At 42.6% G+C, this 26173-nt stretch overlaps 1 protein-coding gene across 5 annotated transcripts in view; it reads right to left on the reverse strand.

Annotated features, from left to right (window-relative positions):
* Nucleotides 1–24955, reverse strand: part of RAPH1 (Ras association (RalGDS/AF-6) and pleckstrin homology domains 1) — a 345430-nt gene extending 320475 nt beyond the window's left edge. For 4 of the 5 annotated variants that reach the window (XM_073633353.1, XM_073633356.1, XM_073633355.1 and 1 more), the window contains exon 1: nucleotides 24524–24955. The gene's annotated coding sequence lies outside the window, so the exon portion shown is untranslated. The remainder of the gene's footprint in view (nucleotides 1–24523) is intronic. The other variant, XM_073633352.1, reaches the window with a different exon arrangement.
* Nucleotides 24956–26173: the final 1218 nt, after the last annotated feature.

A 26173-nucleotide genomic window follows, 5' to 3' on the forward strand; every position in this document is an offset into this window, starting at 1 on the left:
ACTGTACCCAAATAAAATTGATGTCCTTTTTTTCCCCACAAAATAGAGCTTTCTTTAGGTGCTACTTTGACCACCTCTGTGGTTTTTTTTTTTGCACTATAAAACAAAAAAAGACCGCCAATTTTGAAAAAAAAAACAATATATTTTACTTTCTGCTATAATATCCAAAAAGAAGAAAAAAAAAAAGTAAAACACAATTTCTTCATCAATTTAGGCCAATATGTCAATCTTTACTAGTAATGGTAGGCGATCTGCGATTTTTAGCAGGACTACAACATTGCGGCGGACAAGTCTGAACCCAAGTGACACTTTTTGGTGACCAGTGACACCAATACAGTGATCAGTGCTAAAAAAAAATGCACTGATTACTGTATAAATGACACTGGCAGAGAAGGTGTTAACATCAGGGTGATCAAAGGGTTAAATGTGTTCTCTCAGGTGTGTTTTCTTACCGTGTGTGGTAAGTGCTGACAGGAACAACACAGAGATCACTAGAAACAGCAGATCTCCATGTTGTTCCCTGTCAGAACAGGTTTTGTTTACATAGGCAGATCCCCATTCAATCTCTCTGTACTGCGATCGCGAGTGGCTGGCGGTCATTGGGTCCGCTGGGCACGCACATGGGCCCACACTATCTATTGCATGGATCGACATACAGGTATCACATTTCACACAATAAAACCGCCCTGCCACAGTATATATGCAGTGGGCAGTCTTTAAGTGGGTACCCAAGTTGAACAATCGTTCAACTTGGGTACAACCAGCCTATCGGATTTTACATGCGATTATTTCAAGCGGCTGTTATAGCCACTAGCAATAATCACTGTCTTCTCCTGGTAGGAATGGTTTCCCCTGCAGGGAGAACACAATGGCTTGGTAGGAAGGATTCCCCTGTCAACACTGTATGTGTTGATGGGGAAATCAAGCAAATTTCTTTCCTGCAGTTCGTTCTATGGGCGGCCTAAAGCAATTTAGTTTGGACACCTTCCTATCCCAATCTGTTACCAGACAATGAAGCCGCAGATCAGTGAGGTCATCTCCCAAGTCCTATCAGCATGTTTATCGTGGGCACATATGAATAGAGCAGAGCTTGGCTGGCTCAGGATACTCCACAGTCCATATTCCCATTGCACACGTTCCTGGAATAAGCTCTTAAGGTACTGGGTGCTGTAGCAACCGCCAGCTGGGAAACTGGAACCTTTACGACATTTACCAGCACACCAAGTATAATCAATTTCGTCTAAACGTTTTTTTTTTTTTAATTGTAGAAACATCACATGACAAAATTGGTGTAGTACAACATTTCGGAGCCACGCAGGACCCCTTTGTTAGGCATGCGATTCGTCCCATGCCTGACGAAGGGGTCCTGCATAGCTCCGAAATGTTGCACTACACCGTTTTGTCATACGATGTTTCTAGAATTAAAAAAAAAAATGTTTGGACGAAATTGATGATCCTTGGTGTGCTGGCAAACATCTACATATGGCTCGGGATACTGACTCTCCCTCTCCAAATCAGAATTCTACCACACAGGGGATCTAAAAAGACCGATATTAAAATAAACCCAGTTAAATTTCAATACTTAATAGTTAACATGAGATAAACTGCTAAATAATAAGCAGCTGAAATACACATAAGTGAACTGCTTTATCCAGCAAAGGATTTGTAATTCAGTCCAGCTACTTTCATAATCTCTGCCAAACAGCAAAGCCAGAAGAGTGACAACACTTTTTATATTAAACACTTAAACTGGGTATACAGATACAGCCTTGTTAAGGCTAGGTTCACAGTAGTGCGGCCTTGTGTCCTGCATTTGCTCGCGCACGGCAACCCATTCATTGGCTGCTGTGCCGTGTGAAAAAAAGGTGCATGCGCTTTTTTAAAAATGTGGCCGTAGGAAAACCACACGGCTTTTTCGACCCTGCTGTTCCGCAATCGCGCTTGCGGGCTGAGATGTGTGGGGTGCCATTCAGAATGATTGGCAGCCCCACGCATCTCACAAGAGCAGTGCAATACCGCAAATGGAGCGCACTAGTGTGAACCGAGCCTAAACCAGCAGACTGAGCAAATATAAACAGACCCCCCCCTGTATAAAGAGTGGATGGAAGAATCTCCCGCTGCAGCTATTGTATTCTGACAGTTACAGCCTGTCAGAATACCAATGCAGCTACTATTTGGTCAACAATTTTCCACCCAGCTCAAAGGGTGTCAGGCAGGAGGTGGCCAACAGGGCTACCCACATAGCGAATTTCAGCCAATTCCTCTGCATTCGGCCAACTTTTGTACAGCTTGTACGTAGCTTTAAAGAGAGTTAGCTCCCTACCCACAGTTGCTGACTGGACAATGAAGGTGCAGCTACAACACTGATGGGGCATCAAGTCACTCTGCTGTATCCTTCTGCATGCATGCTCCCTGCTGGTACATGTGCATGAAGCAAAGCTTGAATAATTCCTAGTGCTGCCCTTTCTTCCCCAGTCTGTGTGCAGCTTTGCAGGGGATGACAGAGGCCAATATTAAGACAGACTCATTATTTTAAAGAAATATAAAACTGTATTTAAAAGTGCTTCTTTGCCTGGCGTCAAGTCTTAGGGCTCATGCACACAGGACACTTTTACAGCTGCTGTTTAGGGGCATCTGACTTTTTTTTTTTTTTTTTTAACTGCCTCTAAATGCCCCTCCATGTTAGCCTATGTGTCTATGCACACACAAACTTTCAGAGGCGTTTGGAGGCGTAAGCATTTAGAGCAGGGGTAGGCAACCTCGGCCCTCCAGCTGTGGTGAAACTACAAGTCCCATGAGACATTGCAAGACCCTGACAATCAAAGGCATGACGGGACTTGTAGTTTCACCACAGCTGGAGTACAGAGGTTGCCTACCCCTGGTTTAGATGCAGTAGAAAAAAACTACAGCCTGTGTGTCCAGGAGCAGAGGATGTTGAGCTGTAAGTGTTTAGCCGCCTTTGGCGTTTTTACATTATTTTTACTGAAAAAAAATGCCAAAAAACCGCTAATGCCAAAAAAAGCAGAAAAATGCCCAAAAACGCTATTCAAAAATGCGGCTAACAGCGCAGTTTTTTTTTTAAACGTACTGTGTGCATTAAGGATTTTTAGTGATCAAATAATTGTATTAGATGTATTTTTTTAACTAGCTGGACTTGAAAAGAATAGTCCAACTTTCTCACTATATTTCATGGTACACCAATGTCATTCATTCACAGGATCGCTGAATGGACAGACCACAAGTCCCACCTGCAACAAAGGCAAAGGGGTCTGTAGATCTCAATAGACTACAAGTTTAGTGATGTCATCTGAACTAGTAAGCAATTTAAACTTCCATCCAGGTCCATAACTGAAGATCTGTACCTGCATACGAGCCTGGGGCTGGAAGAATAGTCTGCAGGAGTCTGTGCATTGCACTGTGATGCACAAGTAGTGATTGCAATGATCTGCAGGCTCCATTACAAAGAATTAATAAATGCACATTTTTCTATCATTAATATGGGTGCATTTATTGACCGGTTGCCACCTGTGAAACATGTATGTGCAGCGGCAAAAGGGTGGGCTTTTGCGCACACACACACGCCGCACCTATGCGTCACTGGGCGGCCAATGTTTCTGTGCTTAGTGCATTATCCCAACACAGAGACCAGCTGTGAAAGAACTCTTGGTCCCCACAGTAGCCAACAGGACTAGCTCCTGTTAATGTGACCACTGACAGCCAATCACAGTGGTTAGATGAACACTAAATCCACCCCCCCCCCCCCCCGGCACTTAGATTCTTTTAAAAGGGATGCCAGGGCAAGAGGGTAGGGGTTAATTCTCTTTTAAAAAGGCAGTGCAGTAATATGATGGGACATGTAAGAGAGAGAGAAAGAGCAATGGGACATTTAAAGGCTCTAGAAACAAAAGGCAGTAAGAGATATGAAATACAGCCTTTTTATTGATTTTAATATGAAAAAAAAAAAAAAAAAAAAAAAAAAAAAAGATATCACACACACAAAATCACTAATGTACAACATTGCTTTTGCATCTGCATAAAATAAATGTCAATTGTAGTGCGATCTATGAACTGCACGCATTTAGAAAGTATGTATGTCTAACAGCTGGTCTGCTTATCTGCACTAGTAGTGAAAGTTCATAACAGAGGACAAAGATCTCTCAGAAACACATCAAAGGCTGTGAAGCCAGGAAGTACTATAACACAGTTATACAATAGATGGACTTATTAGTATTCTTTGTAGAAAACAGAGCACAAACTAGAGGCCCCAAGCAAGGGTCCAGTACCATTTAGGCAACACACCACCTCCTTTCCAAGGCTGAGCTGAAAATAAAATAATCGTGTTAAGTGACAGAAAAAAAATACTACAATGGGAAGCTTTCATAGAGACATAATCTAATTCTGCACACTGCATTGAGGCATCACCCATTCAAAACAACACACACCAGCATTAACCGCCTACTCAATTGCTTCTGTACAACTTTTCATCTAACGTGTATTTATGACATCAGTGTAACTTAGTGCCTTTAAACACTGGGGTCCTCGGTTCAAATCCTGGTTAGGATTGACTGGTCAGGAGTTTGCATAGTCAGGCATCAATTTGAATGTACAGTATGTAAAGCTCTTCATAAATTGTTGGTGCTATATAAAAGTATGTAATAAATAAAACAGGAAACTGGCTGGTTTGGTGACACTGGTGCTACACTTGCTGAAACCAGCATCACAGAACATATTTCTCTTGTACGTGGGTAATGTGTAATGATAAAAATAACAGTGCTCATTCTTTTCCCCAAGGCATCTCAGAGACTGCTGTCTCATTACAGTGTAGAGTGTTCAGGAACAGACAGGCAGCAGGAAAATCATGTTCCATTATAAACAACAATAGTACCTTGGATTTTTATTGAAGATGCTTAAAAATAGAAAACGACTGTCTTATACACTCGCTATTGGTTTCATTTGTTTACTCAAGCAATAAACAGTAAACATTTTAGACTTGAGCCCACTTAATAGCACTTACAGAAAACTGAATGACCTGCCAAATTTAGATTGAGCCTGTAAGCTATATCAATGTATAATGATAAATCCCTAATCTATATACACTGTCTACTTTGCACCGTACACATAGCCCTCCAGATCTCTGCTTGACTAGGTGCTAAGCCTCATCCCACGTTTGGACAGCCCAGTGTAAGAATTTAGTGGCCACTAAGGCTTTTTTTTTATATCAATATCTCCGTTTTCAAATAAGGAATGCAAAAAACAACATCCAAGTGCCTTTTTCCTAATTGGTTATATATATATATATATATATATATATATATATATATATATATATATATATATATATAAATTAATTAAAAGGAAAAGGAAGATGGGAACTAATCTCTGCAACAGGCCTCTTTTTAATGAAGGTTTAGTTGAATCCATGGTTGCCATGTTGATTCACATTTCTTCAAGGCTTTGGTTTTAGGCCATTAAATGGAGGAACAGGGATTAGCTCCATGTGAGGCAGAAGTGTGTACCCAGGATCCAGGGCCTCCAAATAGTGCAAAATCACATAAAATGGGAGTTCACACTAGAATTACTCTGCGAGCATTAAACAGCTATATAACACATGAACCTTGAAGAATATATAGGACAATGTTTGACATCTATCCATGTTCTGGGTGTCAAGCAATCAGCACTGGAAACTGACGACTATTTGCAAGTGACCCTATGCAACTCATGAGGTCATTCAGCCCCCTAATGCCATCTAAATCTAACAACATTAGGGCACACTAGAAGCATTTTCTAGTCAAGCTTTGCAAGTAAAGGCGTAGATAGCACAGGGGACTTTGTGACACCATGAGTTGCATGGTGATATTTGCAAGGCACCATTTGCATAGGTGTTTTGCCACACCAGGAATCCTAGTAGCAGTAATCTACAGATTCCTGACGCTGGCATTGACAGCTGCATGTGGATAGCAGCAAACAGTTACAGGCGCCAACAGCCGGTCATTGCATTTTATGGGCTCGGCCAGCACCACTATCTGCACATAGCTGTTGCTCTAAAGCAGGTCACACAATATACAACAGTCTGGTTGCACAATCTTCTTTAAAGTATGCCTGGCCAAAAACTTTTTCTCAGCTCTGTATAGAGTGGAGAAGAGTTGGAACCAGCCTGATTGTTACTACTATCCAGGACTTCATTAGGGAGATTTTTCCTAATTTCTTGTTCTGCTGACAACAGTTTTACAAAAGACAGAAGGTGAGGAAAAATCCCCAACATTGACTAAATCTGTCAGGGCTTCTAGCCTTCCCCAACACTACTTAAAGTGGGTTCCCCCCCATTGTTACCTCAGCTATATTCACGCTGGCAGATTGCATGACACTAATACATTACCCCATTACTGCTGTAAGAAATGTTGGCCCAGTATGTCAGTGGCAACCTCCATGGCTCTATAACATATAAGCAAAAAAAGTGCCCAATTGTTTTGTTAGGGCTGACCTGGTGCCAAGGTAGTGCATATAACCAAAAAAAAAAAAAAAAAAAAATATATATATATATATATATATATATATATATATATATATATATATATCTATATATCTGTTAGGCTACATGTTTTAAAAAACGAGCTGCAAAGCTAGTACTGACGCCAGGAAAAAAGCGGTGTTAAAAACATGATTTGTTTTCGCGTTTTGCATTGGAGTCAATGCACGTTTAGCCACGCTAGCTTTCAGCCGCATTTCTGTCTCTATTCAAAATGTTAAAGGGGTCTTCCAGATCACGATAAGTCCCCGCCCACAGACTCCGACAACCACCGGGCAAGGGTTGTCGGGAAGAGGCCCTTGTCCTCATCAACATGGGGACAAGGTGCTTTGGGGTGGGGGAAGCGCAGGGGCCCCCTCTGCCCACCAACCCCCCATGTGTAGGGCATGTGGCCTGGTATGGTCCAGGAGGGGGGCGCTTGCTCATTACCCCACCCCTTTCCTGACCTGGATCCGACTTCTATCCAAATCAATGGGCTCCCATAGGGAACCATTGATTTTGAAAAGGAGACAGAGAAACGCTGGAGGGAGCATAACGCTGTGTATACAGCGATAAGCCTCATTAGATCACATTAAGCCTCGTTAAATCGTGTTTAACACCTTTTACCGGCGTCTGGCGTTTTTACAGCTCTATTGCTGGAGCCTCAGAACACACTGGTCCTGGGTTTTTTTTGGAGCTTAAAAACGCCTATGCCACTTACAGCTCATAAACGCCATAGGCTAACACAGAGAGGCGTTTTTAAGCTGCAAAAAAGCATGGAGCTTGTTGCAGAAGATCTAAGATGCTGTTTGTAGCATTGTTTGGTCATATAATTCACCACCATATTTATCTCACACCACATCAGCAACTTATGTTATAACGTGTTTTTTTTTACCTTCACAGATGGTGTCAACTTCAGATGTAAAAAGGGAAGAATAAATTGTGTTTAATAACTGGATATTTCTAGTGTGGTGTGTGCAAGTGACTAGTCCATATTATCATGCACATATTTAAATTTCTTCACTGATTACTGATATGAACAATCCCCTTCATTGTCAATCTAGCTTACCACACAATGTATTTTGCAGAAATGTCAGCAATCTGCTCACACAGTATACTTTACTTCAAAAAAACAAAAAAATGGGAGATATGCATATTAAGTTTGCATTATTGGATCTTTAAAGACAGACAGGAAGTCCTTAAAATCAATGGAGACATTTTCTATTCAGCTAAATGGAGACGTACATAAATGTTTTAGTGTGCTCAGGCTGTTTATCCATTATACTTTACAGTCTAGAGAAGGCTGAAGACTGCAACAAGATGGGAAGCTTGGGCTATTTTAGAAAGCAGGGCACACTGATGAGCTAGGCATTTATAGAAGTACCCTTCATGTGTCTCATTTTATTCAATATGCTACTAAAGCTCTCATGTAACATAAACATGGACACATAAGTTGGATACACATCCATAGCCTTTGTGGGTCAGGGAGGCCCTTTGCCTGGCTCTTAAAAAAACTGGCTGCATTGGTGATGCAACATAAATGGAAAGGCATGCAGCATCTGGCATAGTCATAATGCTTTTATTTTGAATAAAGAGGATTTTTTTCCCCCCCTTTTTACATTTCGGTCTGTGCATTATAGAGCTGATCTCTCAGTTCTGTTCCAGGTGACGGTAGTCACCAATTCAGAAAGTAAGGAGAAATCACTCTAATGCAGAAACCCACAGCAATACAGACTTCTTAGGCTCGCTTCATACCTATGCGTTTCTTCGTGCTTTTTGCATACGCACTACAGTCCATTTAACATGCTTTCCTATGGGACACATTCACATCTGTGCTTTTTTCAGCCACTGCATTCTTTGTGCTTTTTTCGCATTTTTGGAGCGGCACCATTCATTTGAATGGGCCTCCCTACTCTCCAAAAACGCTCCCAAGCAGCTCATGTAGCAAATTTTGGCAGAGCCAGGAGGATTTGGCAGTGCGATTTTTGCCACGATTTTCATGCGTTTTGTCGCTCGACAATCGCTGCAAAATCGCAGTGTTTGAGGTGCCATTAACAAATAACAGCATCACAAACTTGTCCCATGTTTTACCACAATTCTAGAATTGTGGGCAGAATCACACGATCCTGCCCACGATTCCAGTACACTCAGATGTGAACGGAACCTTATACACAAAATGGTGTTTTTTTTGGTTCAATGGACTTCAATGGAGAAGCAGCAGAAAAGCATGTAGTGCATTTTTTACCGTGGTTTTGCCATAATGCTCGTTTTATTAATCTGCCCAACATCAAAATTGGCCCAAAAAAATGCAAAAACTCAAATTGCAGCAAAATCACATGTGCAAAAAACACAAAACGCACGGCAAAAAGCACTGTAGAAATTATCAAAAGCAAACTGCATAGGTGTGAACCGAGCCCAATAGTACATCTGGGGCAAAGGATGTGAACCTCTGTCAGGTTTTTACTGCTGTCTGCACCCCTACTGGGGAGATTCCACCCTCCTCCTGCCCCAGACACAGTGATCACTGAGAGAAGAGGTGAGGTGACACAGGCAGCTAAAAACAATACTTCAAAGTGGCCAGTCATAACCTGATATTTGAAAACACAGGGAACAATTTGAAAACAAGGGACAACGATCACTGTCAATTATACCTATACAAGGCCTATCTATGTCACTATATTCAGATCCTTTCAAATATTACTCCAAAATTGATATGGGTATCAATTCAGTAGTCAGATTTCCAGAACAGCCTCTGTGTTTAAAAATTGTCCCAGAAATGTCCTTGGAGAAGTCCTTAGTTTCTAAACCATCATAAAAAATTCATAACTTACTGTATGTTGGGTTTGTATCCTACCAATTCCTTCATTTTCTGGTGGCTCTGCAAGTACCGGTACTCACTGAACATCAGTATTTAAAATGGAAAAATTATTTTTATAAATCAATTCAGTAGAACTTGTGTAATAGGGAATGTAGTAGTTGTTGGATGTCTAATCAGTATCATGCATGACTGTTGGAGGCTGACAAGCTAAGCTTCAAAGTATCTCTAACTACAGAACCACACATTCAGTCTTGTATATTTCCATTCTGAAGGGTTTAAGATACAAAGCAAAAAAAAAAAAATATTGGCGTTTCTTTTACCATCTAAAACTATACTTTTATCTATTTACTATTTACTTTTTACAATACTACCATCTAAATTCTAAACGCAGCAGCCTGTAAACGCGGCTAAATGGACGTTTTTAGACATTGGTTTCTAGCTGTCAAGTTAAGTCTTCAGGAGAGGTTAAACAGTGTCCCGTGTACATGAGAAGTTGAATCAAAAAGCAGTTGTGACTCAAGGATCTCACTCGACGCCCGTGCGTCTTAAAATTTCCAATCACCTTACCCATTTTTAGGTAAGCCCACTCTCTTTGTGCATATGTTCCCTTAGTCGGAAAGCTCTGAGCTACGGACCACATTTATCAGAGGTGCCTGGCCTGACAAGGTGGCTTCCACATATATTTGCAGCCAAAACCTGTGTCTTTAACCTGAGTGTAGAAACAGATTTGTTCTTTTTTTCCGGCTGGCTTGAAAATTTGTTGGGGAACCTTCTTGTACAGATTAGCATATGGCCCATATATGCACCTTTCCCTGTTTGCGAGTTCGTATATATATATATATATATATTACACACACACATATATACACACACATACACACACACACACACACAGTATACATCGTCTGGTACTGTGCCAAGCAGCCTGCCAAAACCATGGTGAAACGAAAGCCTGCTGACAACATTCCATACATTTTATAGCCACAGACACAACTCAGCTAATATTAATTAAATGTCAAAGCTTATACCTAAGCAGTACCTTGGCATACTATTGCGTTACACTTTTTTCCAATTTACAATGCATATTTTATTGAACTGCATCAAATTTTAAAGACCTTCATACACCAACTTTCTCCAATATGTAAAACAACCATGCTGTTGATAACTGTAAAAACTGCTATCCTCTGTAATGTTTGATATACAGAAGCTACAAGTGCGGAGGACATGGTGAGAGGCATTTAAGTAAAGAAGACAGAGAAATGCAGAATCCATGCAGACACAAATCCCACATACATTCTAATATAAGCAATACAACGTTGACCAATGTTGTGCAAGCTACAATACACATTTCAGATACATATACAGTATGTTTACAATTTTACCTGTCAAAGAATTTGTAAGTGACCTTATACACTGCCATATATTCTCTGATTGAAAAACAATCAAAATGTATTACCAAGTCCACTATGCAGAATTCCAAACATGAACCCTGTAGTCGTATGAAAGGCTAAGGTAATATGGTGCAACAAAGTTTAAGCTTAAAAACTATACTGTATATCCTGCCATTGCCTAAGTCTGGACTACAGACCAAAAATACCGGAGGAACAGCAGTATATTGATTGAATCTAGAAGATAAGGTTCTGTGACCAGTTGTTTTTCATTTGACTCATAGCTCAGCGGGATACCACAACTGGTCTCCTGCTGAATAGGAAAGATAGAACATAAATAGTGAGCAAGCTGATTTTACTGTGTTTCTAAAATGTAGCTCCAAAAAACATTAAATGTTTTATATATTTTTAGTGTGAACACCATGCAATATTTCCCTTAAAGTACTTTCAATGGGTTTTTAACTCTGCTAAAAAAGTAAAAAAAAAAAAAATTGTAGGCAGCAAGCACCTATCTGGGAATTCTTCTTGTGGCTTTTTCAGTTCAAAAGGAACACTGAAAAGCTTTGTTTAGGCACATACAGTACTTCAAAGGAGAATAAGGGATTCCACATTCCTCAATGAATGGATCAGGTCCAAGGTAAGGGAAACCTACTTACAGCAAGGCATTACCTACCCAATATGCAACCACCTAAAAGAGGGAAAATCCATTACTGTACACCAGGCATTGCATACTCAAGTTCGATCTTTACGGCCTACAGTTTTACCCTATATGTTGGCCTTCGACTGGTCATGTCTACCTTTATCTGCATCCCAGAATTCAAGCCAAGAAATGCATAAATCATGGGTCTAGGGTTAGGAGCCGCGCAATCCACAAATGTTTATCAGATAAAGCCTGTCAAGGCACTTTTTGGTGCCTAAATTTACATTGGTGTGTTACTTTTATATAATTATATATGCACTTCACATTAAAGTGTATTCCCCGATGAGCGGGTGTAGATATGGTACACCGAACCAACAGGGTCAACTTGTGCCACATAGGCCCCTGGCATACAGGCAAAAAAAAACCTACACAAAAACACTCACAGATGCTGACGTGACACCAGAGCAGGACAGCACAAGTAGACACATTTTTAACCAGATTTTTTTTTTTACATCCAGTAAAGGTACAAAGGAAAAGAAAATCCCAGAGCAGCAACTAGCACATCTCAGTTGACCTTAGAATGCATATACATGGAGACCTGTTACTGAGAAGTGCTGTCCACTGACCTATACTTAGGGGGACACTACAATGCATATTAAAAACATGCAAAAACGTATGTCTACATGTGACAGCGGGACCAGGTGAAAAATTTATAAAAGATACATCTTTTTGCTCATATGCAATGGGCCCAGTCACATACTGTGCCACTCTCAGCTACCTGAACACCTCCATCATGGAAGAGTGCTAAAGTTTGACAACTCAAGGCTCATTCACATGGGCACAGAGTGCTGTACAACTTGAAGAGCTGTTTATTATTTTGTACTAGTGTATAGCTATGTGCGGGCAGCCTAAATAAGTGAATGGATACACAATGGGGTTGAGTTACTAAAATCAGGAGTGCAAAATCTGGTGCAGCTGTGCATGACAGTTATCAGCTTCGAACTTCAGCTTGCTCAATTAAAGTGGATGCAAACCCGAATTTTTTTTTTTTTTTTTTTTAATCATACTGTAGAGTACAAGATTTCCTATCATTTGAGCCCAGTCTTGCCACACAGAGTTAATCCATCTCTGAGTGATCCTCTTTTATTGTTCAGTGAGAAAAATCTTGACAAACTGAGAACAACTTTGTCAAATACTCCCCCTTGCTGTGAGTGACAGGTGATTTACATATCTCGTGCACTAGCCTAAGACACAGGCAGTATTTTTTAATTCCCTCCCCCACTCCTTTCTTCAGCAGCTCTGCAAGGATTGGCTGTTCCACACCTCAGCATGATTTGGCATGCTGAAGTCATGTGGTTACTTTCCTGTCTTTTCACTGGATGTTAGAGATCATAGCAGAAGTTCAGCAGAAGTTCAATGTTAGAAATACACAGGAGAAAATGCATATTGTTAAGGGGAGTGTAGAGGTGGGCGGGGAGTCTACTGACATCACGACTCCACCCACCGAGCTCCAGACAACAGACCCACCCACAGAATATGCAGTTTTTCGGGTCTAATAACAGACAGAGGGGAGACATTTGACAGGTAAAGATACATGCAGAGGCATGTATAACCTTATAGATAACCCCTACGGCAGTAGTTTAGAAAGGATGACATCCACTTTAAGCTTTGACAAAGAAAAAAAAAAAAAAAAACCTGGAAGCTGATTGGTTTCTAAGCAAAGCTACACCAGATTTTGCACTCCCCAGTTTTAGTAAATCAACCCCATTGCCTTTACACACTCACCTGTACTGCCGAAGTTGACAGGTATGCAGTGATGGGTGCATATTCATTCACTTGACTGTCGTAGCCTCCCTGGGGGTTTTCCCGAGTGTGGCTCGGGGTTAAAATTCAGATCCATTAGCGGTAATCCCGAGCCACACTCGGGATTACATTGCAGGATCCTGGTGTGGCTTTACTTACCTTGTCCCCGGGATCCTGCGATGTCCCCCGCTGTGTCTGCGGGCTCTGTCTCCTCCAAAGCCTCTCCGTGCCAGGCTCCGTTCCCTGCGAGCGTCGCGATGCACGGGGGCGGAGCCTGGCGGCAAATTCAAAAAATTGTAAAATCATAATTATTTCACATCCCTTTTGTCCCCAATGCTTTGTCCTATGCCCTGCATGCAGTTTTATGTTATATATACTGTTCTTTCAGCCTGGAAACTAGAGATTGTCCATAGCAACCAAAAAGTGTCCCTTTACATCAAAAGTAGCTTTAGACCAGCTAGAAAACAGCGATAGTAAATTAGAACACTTGCAGAATTGAGCGATAGTGAATCGTGGGGAAATTTATTTTTTTATTATTATTATTTTTTTTTTTTTATTATTTATTTTTATTTATTATATTATAATTTATGTTTTTATGTTTCAAACTTCATCATACCTGGGATATCTACTAGACTCTTGTTTGGACAGATTTAAGTGCGTTATTACTAAGAATTACAGACCTACAATATAAAACGCCAAATTTCCATGCAAAATAATGGTACCGCTTTCAGCACCTAAAATCCGAAATAATCATACCGCCAGGGAGGTTAATGCAGCTATATTCTAGTAGAGAAGATAAACATCTCTTCGCCCAGTACAGGGCTCTGTGCATGTGCCCTAATGCTGGGAACACACAATCCGAATATCAGCCAGTTCAGCAGAAACCATCTGACATTTAGACAATGTTTACAGCTGCCTGTCTGACAGAAGACAGTCTCACAACTGGCTTCTGTCGAATGGGCATGCTGGAAAACAAGCATCTGATCAGCACTAGCAGCCAATAGCTGAAACAGCTGATCAGTGTGTTCTGGCAGGGGACAATAGCACAGTGGGAGAGATCACCGCACTGACCTCTCAGGTTTTTTTTGTTCAGTCTGCTGGATTGAACAAAAAGACTTAAAGCGGGGTTCCACTCACATTTTTAACTTAATCTTACCCCCTTCAGTTAATTGCATAGATGTTCAAATGCCACACGAAAAACATTTTTATCGCTGTAATTACCTTTATATTGTACTTTATTGTGGCACTTCCTGTCTCTCCTCCCATGGGAGTTGGTGTGTTTATTGCCTTTCCCCGGCGCCGCACTGTCTCCTGGGAGCTTAGTGTCAGGCTTCCACAAGCTATGAATGAACAGCATTCACCGCATCCAGGAAATCAATGCTTGTGGGCTTCACATGCCCACAAGCAAGATGGAAACAGCCAGCATCACATTTTTTAAGTTATTCTTCAGTACGAAAACAGACAGAGGCGGAAATATTACACCCAAACTGCGAGCATTATTTTGGGATTAGCAAAGTGTCTCAATGACCTAAAAAAAAAAAAAAAAAGGAAGAAGATTGGTCGCCGGACTCCCGCTTTAACATGTGTACCAAGAGTGAAAACACATGCACTAGATACATGGGAGCACTGAGTGTTTTTACACACACACACACAAATATATACATACTTTAGCTATGTCAATTTTCTAAGAAAATTGACCGATTTGGACAAGCAAGACATAAATCTAAGAAATATGCAATCTTATTCTCAAAATTCCATGTTGCACAAGTGGCGTAAAAAAAAAAAAAAAAAAATCTGATTCAAACAGTCAGTAGAAGTATCCTTTCTTTTTACTGCTGGGGTTACCAAAGGTGATTAATATGAGGCCTGTTTGCAATTCTTGGCTAGAATGCATAATGCCAATATTGAAACACAAGACTCCCACAAAGGGAAAAGCTATTTATTAATCTAATCAGTCATCCACACCCAACACATAATCAGCAGGAGGGATAACAGTACAGAAAGCCAATAGTTAAAAATGTATCCAGGAATCTGAAGGCCAAGATGATCGCCACAACATTGACACATTAAAACATTTTAACACACCAACACGAATAAAAGAACAAAGCTGCCTAGAAACCACATAGCAACACAGCAGACACAGCACATGTCCTGATTTCAATTTCTTAATGTGTACCTTCCTACATGGGATTGAAAGAATATTTATAGTTCCCAGTACACCTATATAATATATTCATCAGACCTATAAAAAATAATATATACTTCAAAGACAAGGTAGTCATTGTAACACGAACACACACTCCAATAAAAGTAAACTAGGACACATTCACTTGAGAACATCAGGTCACCTACAGTAGGTGCCAACATCGGAGAGATAAGCTCTTCCTAAAGCGTTAATAAACCTTCAATCATACAAAATAAAATGGAAAAGCATGCATTAAATCATTGCTAGTCTCATTTTTATCTGCAACATATCTTTGCAACAAAAATAGCCGTTTACAGTTCATGTTATATAATTTCCTCCTCTAGGGCGACTACGCTGACTTGAAGCAACTCCCTGGAGTCACTGTGTTGTGCGCTCGCTCTCTACTTCTACACAGGCCACACATAAGCAATCCATTAAAAGTTACACCCTTGCTCCTCCTACAATGTCTTTGATTGTCAATGGGGCTTACCTAACAAAAGCTACGCTCTGAATGACAAAGTGTGCGCTTCCTTACCAGAAGTTCAGGGAAGTGCAGCACAGAGGAACACATCACAAACATGCCCCACATCATGAAAGCAGTGCCCAGGGATTACTAGATTCTGGTCTCCCCACCCAATGAGAAATGTTTTACTGCTTGTAACACAATCTGTGGATGGGGAAGAGTCTGACAAGTCACAGGATTATCTCCCCCATTCACAGATCATGTTACAGGCAGTGAAAGAAAAGGAACATTTCTCCATGAGGAGGAAGCGGCTCCCTGTCAAGATCTTGTTCTATTTAATTTAGCCCAGAACGCCCGAGCTTCATACTAGTAGTTAACCACTTAAGGACCAGCCTTGTTTTGGAATTTAGGTGTTTACATGTTTAAAACAGGTTTTTTTTGCTAGAAAATGACTTAGAACCCCCAAACATTGTATATGTTTTTTTTTTTTTCTAACACCCTAGAGAATAAAATGGCGGTTGTTGCAATCTTTTTTTTGCACCGTATTTGCGCAGCGGTCTTATAAGCGCACTTTTTTTTGGAATAAATTCACTTTTTTGAATAAAAAAAATAAGACAAAAGTAAAATTAGCCCAATTATTTTTTTATATTGTGAAATATAATGTTACGCCAAGTAAACTGATACCCAACATGTCACGCTTCAAAATTGCTCCCGCTCGTGGAATGGCGTCAAATTTTTACCCTCAAAAATCTCCATAGGCGACGTTTAAAAAATTCTACAGGTTGCATGTTTTGCGTTACAGAGGCACTCGCTCTACTGGTCGTGGCGATACCTCACATGTGTGGTTTGACCACCGTTTTCATATGCGGGCGCTACTCGCTTATGCGTTTGCTTCCGCGTGCGAGCTCGTCGGGACGGGGGTTTTTAAAAAAAATTTTTATTATTATTTATTTTATTTATTTTTACACTGTTTAAAAAAAAAAAAAATGTGTCACTTTTATTCCTATTACAAGGAATAGGAACATCCCTTGTAATAGATAAAAAGCATGACAGGACCTCTTAAATATGAGATCTGGGGTCAAAAAGACCTCAGATCTCATATTTACACTAAAATGCAATAAAAAAAAAAAAAAAGTCATTTAAAAAAATGACATTGAAAAAAATATGCCTTTAAGAGGCGTGGGCGGAAGTGACGTTTTGACGTCGCTTCCGCCCAGCAGTGTCATGGAGACGAGTGGGCGCCATCTTAGCCTCACTCGTCTCCAGGCACAGCACGGAGTAGGACGCAAACGCCTCTGCCGCTACTGACGGCTCCGGTAAGCGGCGGAGGGCACCGGATCGCGGCAGGAGGGGGGGTCCCCCTCTCCCGCCACCGATAAAAGTGATCTCGTGGGACCACTTTTATCAGAAAGCCGGCCGCCGCACAAAAACGGGGATACCGGAGTTATGGCAGCTAGCTGCTGCCATAACAACGATATCCACCGGCAAAGTTTGGACGTACATCGGCGTGCGGCAGTCCGGAAGTGGTTAATAGAGGTGCACCGAAATTTCAGCTGCTGAAAACTGTTTTTTGCAATTGGCCAAAAGAAGAAAAGGTGCCGATAATGGCATCGAAAGGGGGGGGGGGGGGGTCCACCCCGGTGCCGCACATTGCGGGTGTGTCATCCTGGCACGCCCCAGTCCTCCCCACCCTCCTTCTCCCCTTGTCACGCAGAGCCGCAATCTCCCTCTGTGTCACAGAGCCGATTGTTCGGCAGCCCCTGTAACAATGTCCCGCCTCCTGTGATACACGGCACACTGATCCAATGCCGGGAAATTGAATCAGTGTGACGTTTATCATAGGAGGCGGGAGAGTCAAATCCAGCTCCGTGACACAGTGAGAGATTGCCGCTGTGTGATCCTGGCACTGGGGAGGCTGCATCTGACGGGCACTGGTGAGGCTGCATCTGACGGGCACTGGTGAGGCTGCATCTGCATATTAATTTAAATTGATATTAATTAAAAAGTCGAATATAACACAATTATATATAAAAATATCAATATTTTTAAAAAACTGTCATTTTCGGTTTTTGTCTAAGTGCATCTTGCATTTTCGGAACACCTCTAGTAGGTAATACCATGACTTTTCCAAAGTGGTTACACTGATTATTACTTATTTTATGCAGAAAAAGGAATCAATATTTCTCTGCATGTGTGTATTGTCCTATATGGCCTGTACACACGATCCGAATATCGTATGAAAACAGTCGTACGAGGAAAGATCGTACGATATTCGGATCGTGTGTACACTGCTTTCGACAGCCGATCACAACCGTTCATCCGATATTTTTCGATCGGACATACACGAAAATTTTCCTTGTACGATTCCAGATTGTACGATTTTCATTCAGTCAGTATAGTTGTCGTCCGAAAATACAATACAAAAACATTACATGACATCACTTCGGATTTTATTTGTCTGTTGTACGAGAATTTTTGTGACTGTATTTAGCTATTCAATTTCTACTTGCGACTACTAAGCGAGAACGGTCGTACGATCAGTCGTACGATATTCGGAACGTGTGTACGAGGCATTAGCAAGTTCATTAGATATCAATTCCCAGCGGGACAAGCAGACCTTTTTTGTTCTCAGCTCTCTATTCATACGTGGTTACCTACAGCAAAGAGAATATTTTGGCAATGAACTCTTCAGTTTATTCTCTGCAAAGGAACTTACTGAAATATACAATTTCATAAGTATAGAGGTTTTTCCAATGATAAAGTCTGGAAAGTCTGACCTCCAATCCTGCATACTTGCTCTGGGTCAGTGACTAGCTAGGTAGTGAAGCCAAAATCAAATCAGTTCCTGTTATGCTATCCTCACCAGTTCCCATAGAAAGTCATCCTAACAGTAAGCAATACAAAATTTTAAGGACAATATTTTACATGCACTTCTTTCCATGGCTTACATATGCATATGTTGTCTCGTAACAAATGTATACAACAGTTCCACAGAAGGTGTGTGACAAGCTGCTGTACCTAATATAATTCACATTTTAAAGGCAGATATCTGTTTATATGACATCAGCACTACATTGCGATTTAGTCACAATGTTGTCTGTGATTTGGATTTGGGGGGGAACTTGTGATGTCAATGGTGATATAAGGGCTAGGCCCCTTCCACACAGATGAACACATGTCCGTTGACATCCTCTGCTCAATAGAGAGTAATAGATGGTCCGATCGGGTCCACCTGAAAAACTGACAGGCGGACCCAATCAGACCATACATTGCTCTCTATGGAGTGGCGGATGTCAATGCACATTTGTCCACTGACACCCACCGACATCCGCTCCTGTTCACTAAAAATAGACAGATAGGGATCCATTCCCCATCCGTCTGGCAGATCAGATGACAGGCGGTCCGTTTCCAGACAGCCCATAGAGTAGAGCAGGTTATGCCTGTTTCTGCTCTGCATTAAGCAGAGCGGACATGGACCGGTCATCCGCCTGTTCAGTGGGATTCAGGAAACAAATCCCATGTTGAGCTGGCAGACTCCGCCAGTGTGAAAGGGGCCAAGTCCTTTCACATGGCTATCTCCGTTCAGCAGGAGATTAGTGAAAAAAATTAAATGCTGAATTGCAGCTGAACATGATGGATGCCATTTTGGTCACACGCATGCCCCTTTGTTTTTTTAGTTCTAATCTTGACAACATATGTTGGCGTTTGGATGTAAGATGATTTGCGTCTGTTTACATCAGGCTACCTCTGGTCCTTTATGTTTGGGTCCAGAAAAACAGAAAAGGATGCAGACCCTTTCCACTTTTTCCAAGTCTGAACAGACTCAGAGGCAAGCGGACGCACGTCTTTTTACATCCATCTGTACAAAGACTTGCATGGAATTTCCAATCAATTCCATCTGAAAAACTGACAGGGGGGCCTGATCAGAAAGCAACTGGAAAACTAGAGGCCGAATTTGTTTTAATTATAAATGTTTTGTACACAATGGGGTTTATTTACTAAAGCTGGAGAGTGCAAAATCAGGCTCCCCTCTGCATAGAAACCAATCAGCTTCCAGATTTTATTGCCAAAGCTTAAAGCGGAGTTCCACACAAAAATGGAACTTCCGCTTTTCGGAACCCTCCCCCCCTCCGGTGTCACATTTGGCACCTTTCAGGGGGGAGGGGGGTGCAGATACCTGTCTAAGACAGGTATTTGCACCCACTTCCGGCATAGACTCCCATGGGAGTCTATGCCTCTTCCCGTCCCCACCGCGCTGTCTGCTGGGAACACACAGCTCCCAGGAGAGAGCGGGGACCACTAGGGACGCACAGCGCGACTCGCACATGCGCAGTAGGGAGCCGGGAAGTGAAGCCGCAAATCTTCACTTCCTGATTCCCTCACCCAGGATGGCGGCGGCAGCTGCCGAGAACCGAGCGGGTTCTCGGCGTCCCCTGCCGACATCGCTGGACCCTGGGACAGGTGAGTGGGCATGTATTAAAAGTCAGCAGCTGCAGTATTTGTAGCTGCTGGCTTTTAATATTTTTTTTTTTTTTGGCGGTGTGGGTGAACCCCTGCTTTAATTGAACAAGCTCAGGATAGAAGCTAATTGGCTACCATGCACAGCTGCATCAGACTCAGAGTGTACCAGCTTTAGTAAATCAAACCCATTGTAACAATTCTGAAAATGTTCTGTGAATGGCCTAAACAGCACAGTGCATACATTTAAATTAAACTGGAACTCCTGGGGCCCTTTGGCACTTATTCTGCAGCTCTCACTGTCCCTGCAGAGAGTAGCCTGTATTTTTAGGCTTATTTATTCAAGGGTTGGTAATAGCAATGATCTCCAACAATCTTATGCAAGATTTTTGAAGCATATGACTATCACCTGCAGCATGCCTGCAATCTCTGACCATCGCTTGTAGCATGTCCATAGTCTCATTTCCCACAGGACAGATTCTGTTCTGATCAGCTCACAGATCCTTGCTGATCAGTCAGGAGCGGGTGGATGAAGCATCTGTGTCTGATCAGTTTTTGCAGAGTGGACACAGAGTTCGCTCAGCTGTATGGAAGGCCCGGAAACAAACAGACTCCACCTGTCCATTTACACTTGACTAACCTACAATCTGAACGGCCTTAACAGAAGAGAAGAGGACAGCTCTCCATCCGTTATTGTTTTTTAATCAGCATGGATCGGACATGCAGGTAGGTGTAAACAGACACAAGTCCATTTACACCCACCTGTCCATATGGATGTGTGAACCAATCAGGTCTGTCTGAAAAACTCAGAGGTGGACCTGATCAGATCCACCATGTGAAAGAGGCCTCATCATGCCCCATCACCTGTCTGCTGTCTTGTTCAATTTTTTTGTAGAATTTCAGTCACTCAATATTAACAGAGGCCCTTGAATGATGTCAAGGGCCACACTTGAGGCCCCCGTCATTAAGAAAGTTAACCACCACTGATCTAAACCTCAAAGCCAACATCACACCTGCGATCATAACCCTTGGTGATAACTCACCAGTGTTGGGATTGATTTAAAAAAAAGTGATGTATAAATACAGACCTGTTTCCACAGGTAGCTCCATCACTGACCACTAATGGCGATATCCCTGAATGTCACCAGCCAGAAAGGGAGTGACCTATGCATACAGGTATCTGTGTGCCCTGCAGAGAGATTGCCTTGTGGGACATCAGTCTTACTAGATTACACTGAGTTGCTATAGCAAATCAACAAACTTTTTTTTATTTTGTTTATAAAATACCATTTCCAAATTCCAATCTTGCATACCAGTGATCCCGATCTCCTCCAGCATTTTTCAGCCACTTCCTGTGTACATAAACTCACTCCAGTGATGGAGATAATGCTCTGTAACAGATTCCTGCACCAGCGTGTGACTGAGTCTGCCCAATATGGGCCAAGGCATCTGCTTGTTGTCTTCATCAATAAGAATGAGCTCAGGAGTGTTCGGACATGAGTCTGAACCTGCCTGGGCTATCCTGTCAAGAAGCTGTCAAAGCAGACAGCCAATCATAGGCAGCGGATGCATTTCCAGACCCACAGCTGTATGTATGCATGCATCTGCCTATGATTGGCTGTCTGCTCTGTTACCTTCCTGGCAGGATAGCTCAGGTGAGTTTCGGAGCTCATGCCTATTTATCAGGGGTGCATGTGATGTGGGATGAGCTTGGGTGTCCTCTTAACTCATCTCTAGCCGATCTCTTTTTTTTTTTTTTTTTTTTTTTAAATGAGCTACAACTGAATCATTTCCACCTCATGTAGGCATAGAGATAGGGTGGTAGATGACCTGGCCCACAGTGTAAAAAAAGGAAAAGAGGAGCGCAAGTTTAGCTAGAGATGAGTTGGGAGGACACCTGAGATCATCTCTAGTGACAACACAGGACCACAACAGAGAGAGAGCTGTCACCTTGTCACAGTAAAAACACCTTCATATCATCATCTGGTTTTCTTTTAATAAAAGCTGCCAATAAAGGAGTGTGAGATGTCAGTGTGGGGAGTGTGAGATGTCAGTGTGGGGAGTGTGAGATGTCAGTGTACGGAGTGTGAGATGTCAGTGTACGGAGTGTGAGATGTCAGTGTACGGAGTGTGAGATGTCAGTGTACGGAGTGTGAGATGTCAGTGTACGGAGTGTGAGATGTCAGTGTACGGAGTGTGAGATGTCAGTGTACGGAGTGTGAGATGTCAGTGTACGGAGTGTGAGATGTCAGTGTACGGAGTGTGAGATGTCAGTGTACGGAGTGTGTGATGTCAGTGTACGGAGTGTGTGATGTCAGTGTACGGAGTGTGAGATGTCAGTGTACGGAGTGTGAGATGTCAGTGTACGGAGTGTGAGATGTCAGTGTACGGAGTGTGAGATGTCAGTGTACGGAGTGTGAGATGTCAGTGTACGGAGTGTGAGATGTCAGTGTACGGAGTGTGAGATGTCAGTGTACGGAGTGTGAGATGTCAGTGTACGGAGTGTGAGATGTCAGTGTGTGAGATGTCAGTGTACGGAGTGTGAGATGTCAGTGTACGGAGTGTGAGATGTCAGTGTACGGAGTGTGAGATGTCAGTGTACGGAGTGTGAGATGTCAGTGTACGGAGTGTGAGATGTCAGTGTACGGAGTGTGAGATGTCAGTGTATGGAGTGTGAGATGTCAGTGTGTGAGATGTCAGTGTATGGAGTGTGAGATGTCAGAGTGTGAGATGTCAGTGTATGGAGTGTGAGATGTCAGTGTATGGAGTGTGAGATGTCAGTGTATGGAGTGTGAGATGTCAGTGTATGGAGTGTGAGATGTCAGTGTATGGAGTGTGAGATGTCAGTGTATGGAGTGTGAGATGTCAGTGTGTGAGATGTCAGTGTATGGAGTGTGAGATGTCAGTGTGTGAGATGTCAGTGTATGGAGTGTGAGATGTCAGAGTGTGAGATGTCAGTGTATGGAGTGTGAGATGTCAGTGTATGGAGTGTGAGATGTCAGTGTATGGAGTGTGTGATGTCAGTGTACGGAGTGTGAGATGTCAGTGTACGGAGTGTGAGATGTCAGTGTACGGAGTGTGAGATGTCAGTGTACGGAGTGTGAGATGTCAGTGTACGGAGTGTGAGATGTCAGTGTACGGAGTGTGAGATGTCAGTGTACGGAGTGTGAGATGTCAGTGTACGGAGTGTGAGATGTCAGTGTAAGGAGTGTGAGATGTCAGTGTACGGAGTGTGAGATGTCAGTGTGTGAGATGTCAGTGTACGGAGTGTGAGATGTCAGTGTACGGAGTGTGAGATGTCAGTGTACGGAGTGTGAGATGTCAGTGTGTGAGATGTCAGTGTATGGAGTGTGAGATGTCAGTGTATGGAGTGTGAGATGTCAGTGTGTGAGATGTCAGTGTGTGAGATGTCAGTGTATGGAGTGTGAGATGTCAGTGTGTGGAGTGTGAGATGTCAGAGTGTGAGATGTCAGTGTATGGAGTGTGAGATGTCAGTGTATGGAGTGTGAGATGTCAGTGTATGGAGTGTGAGATGTCAGTGTGTGAGATGTCAGTGTATGGAGTGTGAGATGTCAGTGTGTGAGATGTCAGTGTATGGAGTGTGAGATGTCAGAGTGTGAGATGTCAGTGTATGGAGTGTGAGATGTCAGTGTATGGAGTGTGAGATGTCAGTGTATGGAGTGTGAGATGTCAGTGTATGGAGTGTGAGATGTCAGTGTGTGAGTTGACTTGTAGCAGACCAAGTTATCATGCAGGGTTCATGTCCTCATACACAGATCACCCTGGGAACAGACCAGGCTGGGAGATGAACTTGTGGGAAGCATATGGAAGTCTCCTACACATTGTAATACATTGTAATAACAATGATCAGAGGCAGCACACATCTCCCTATATAGAAGAAGACAGACAATGGTGCAATGTGGATCCCACTCCTGTCCATCTGACCTGTCACCTCGGTGAGATCTCCTCACACACACACAGACTGGGGAGGGCTCAGCAATGACAACCCACACCCTACAATGAGGATGATGGATGGGGCTCCTCTCCTCACCCCATGGACAGAACCTGGCACACATCTGACTGACAGCACAGAGCTCATTCATCGATCAGCCGATCTTCCTCCACCCGATGTGTCCGCTGTCCATGTGCTGATCCCACACCCTGCACTGTACACCATCCTCCTCCTCACCATCGCAGGCCCCCTGTCAGGCCGGCATTGTCCGCCCCTCCCCTCCCCCCATACACACACACAGCCCCTCTCACCTCAGCGGTGTCGCCGTGTCGGTGCTCCCGGTCTACTCCCAGTACGGGGCCCGGACACACCACAGACTGCCGGCGGCCTCTCACCTCCTCCCAGCTCCCGGCTTCAGAGTGATGGCAGTCAGGGGAGGAGGAGGCGGAGAGGAGGGAGGAGGAGGGGAGGAGAGGAGTGGAGAGGAGGCCCTTCCTGCCTCCCGGCTGCTTCCACAATTCCCACTTCTCCCGCACGGAATGGAGGAGTCTTCCTCAGCTCTGGCTACAATGATGGCTGTACGTCGTGTTTCCGGGCTCTTCTCTGGCCGCACACACCGGTCCTCTTCTCCCCCTCCGCACATATATGACGGCGAGGAGCTCTCACCTCATAGTCTCATCTCCGGACTATTCCCTGTGTGCTCCCGGCTCCTCCCTGTCCAGCCACTAGGTGGTGCTAGCTCCTTCACTGCCCCCTGCTGCTCACTGCCACACTTACACTGGATGCTGCCAATGCAATACCATGATTTATTTATTACATATATATATATAATATATATATATATATATATATATATATATATATATATATATATATATATATATATATATATATATATATACAGTAAAACCTTGGTTTGAGAGTAACTTGGTTTGAGAGCGTTTTGCAAGACAAGCAAAATTTTTTAAATAAATTTTTTTCTTGATATACAAGAGATGTATTGATATACAAGTAGCGTCATGTCACAACTGAGTATAAAAGAGAAGAGAGGCGTCTCTAAGTGTAATAATATGGTTACAATTAATGAAGGTATAACATTTAGAACATATTGCTACATTTAGAGGCGCCTCTCTTCTCTTTTATACTTTTGTAGCACCTGCTGGATTTTGCTTTTAATCCCCTTGTGGAGGCTTCCATTTGTGGATGGACATTTTATGGTTACACAATCTGGTCACATTGCTATAATCTTTTTATATGGACTATAAACTGAAGGACTTATGAATAAATGGTTGTGGAACGAATCATTTGAGTTTCCATTATTTCTTATGGGGAAATTCGCTTTGATATACAAGTGCTTTGGATTACAAGCATGTTTCTGGAACGAATTATGCTCGCAATCCAAGGTTTTACTATATATATATATATATATATATATATATATATATATATATATATATAAATTAGGGCTGTTACTGATTAAAAATTTCTTGTTCGATTAATCAATTTTTTAAAATCGATTAATCCACTAATTTCGATTAATTATAACGCACATACAGATCCAACTACTTTTAGCCGATTTAGCACCATTGTTATGGCAACGGCCAAAGCCGGACATAGCAGGCATGGCTAGGACGTCACACATCATAAACTCAGCCTCACCGTGCCCATAATCTCAGCCTTACCGTGCCCATAATCGCAGCCTCACCGTTCCCATAATGCAGTCTCACCGTGCCCATAATCGCAGCCTCACCGTGCCCATAATCGCAGCCTCACCATGCCCATAATGCTGTATCATCGTGTGCATAATCGCAGCCTTGCCGTGCCTATAATCGTAGCCTCGCCGTGCCCATAATGCTGTCTCACTGTGCCCATAATTGCAGCCTCGCCGTGCCTATAATGGCAGCCTTACCGTGCCCATAAAGCAGTCTCACCGTGCCCATAATGCAGTCTCACCATGCCCA

This window comes from Aquarana catesbeiana, linkage group LG06 (genome assembly GCF_042186555.1).
Source record: "Aquarana catesbeiana isolate 2022-GZ linkage group LG06, ASM4218655v1, whole genome shotgun sequence".
In the NCBI taxonomy this organism is placed as follows: domain Eukaryota; kingdom Metazoa; phylum Chordata; class Amphibia; order Anura; family Ranidae; genus Aquarana; species Aquarana catesbeiana.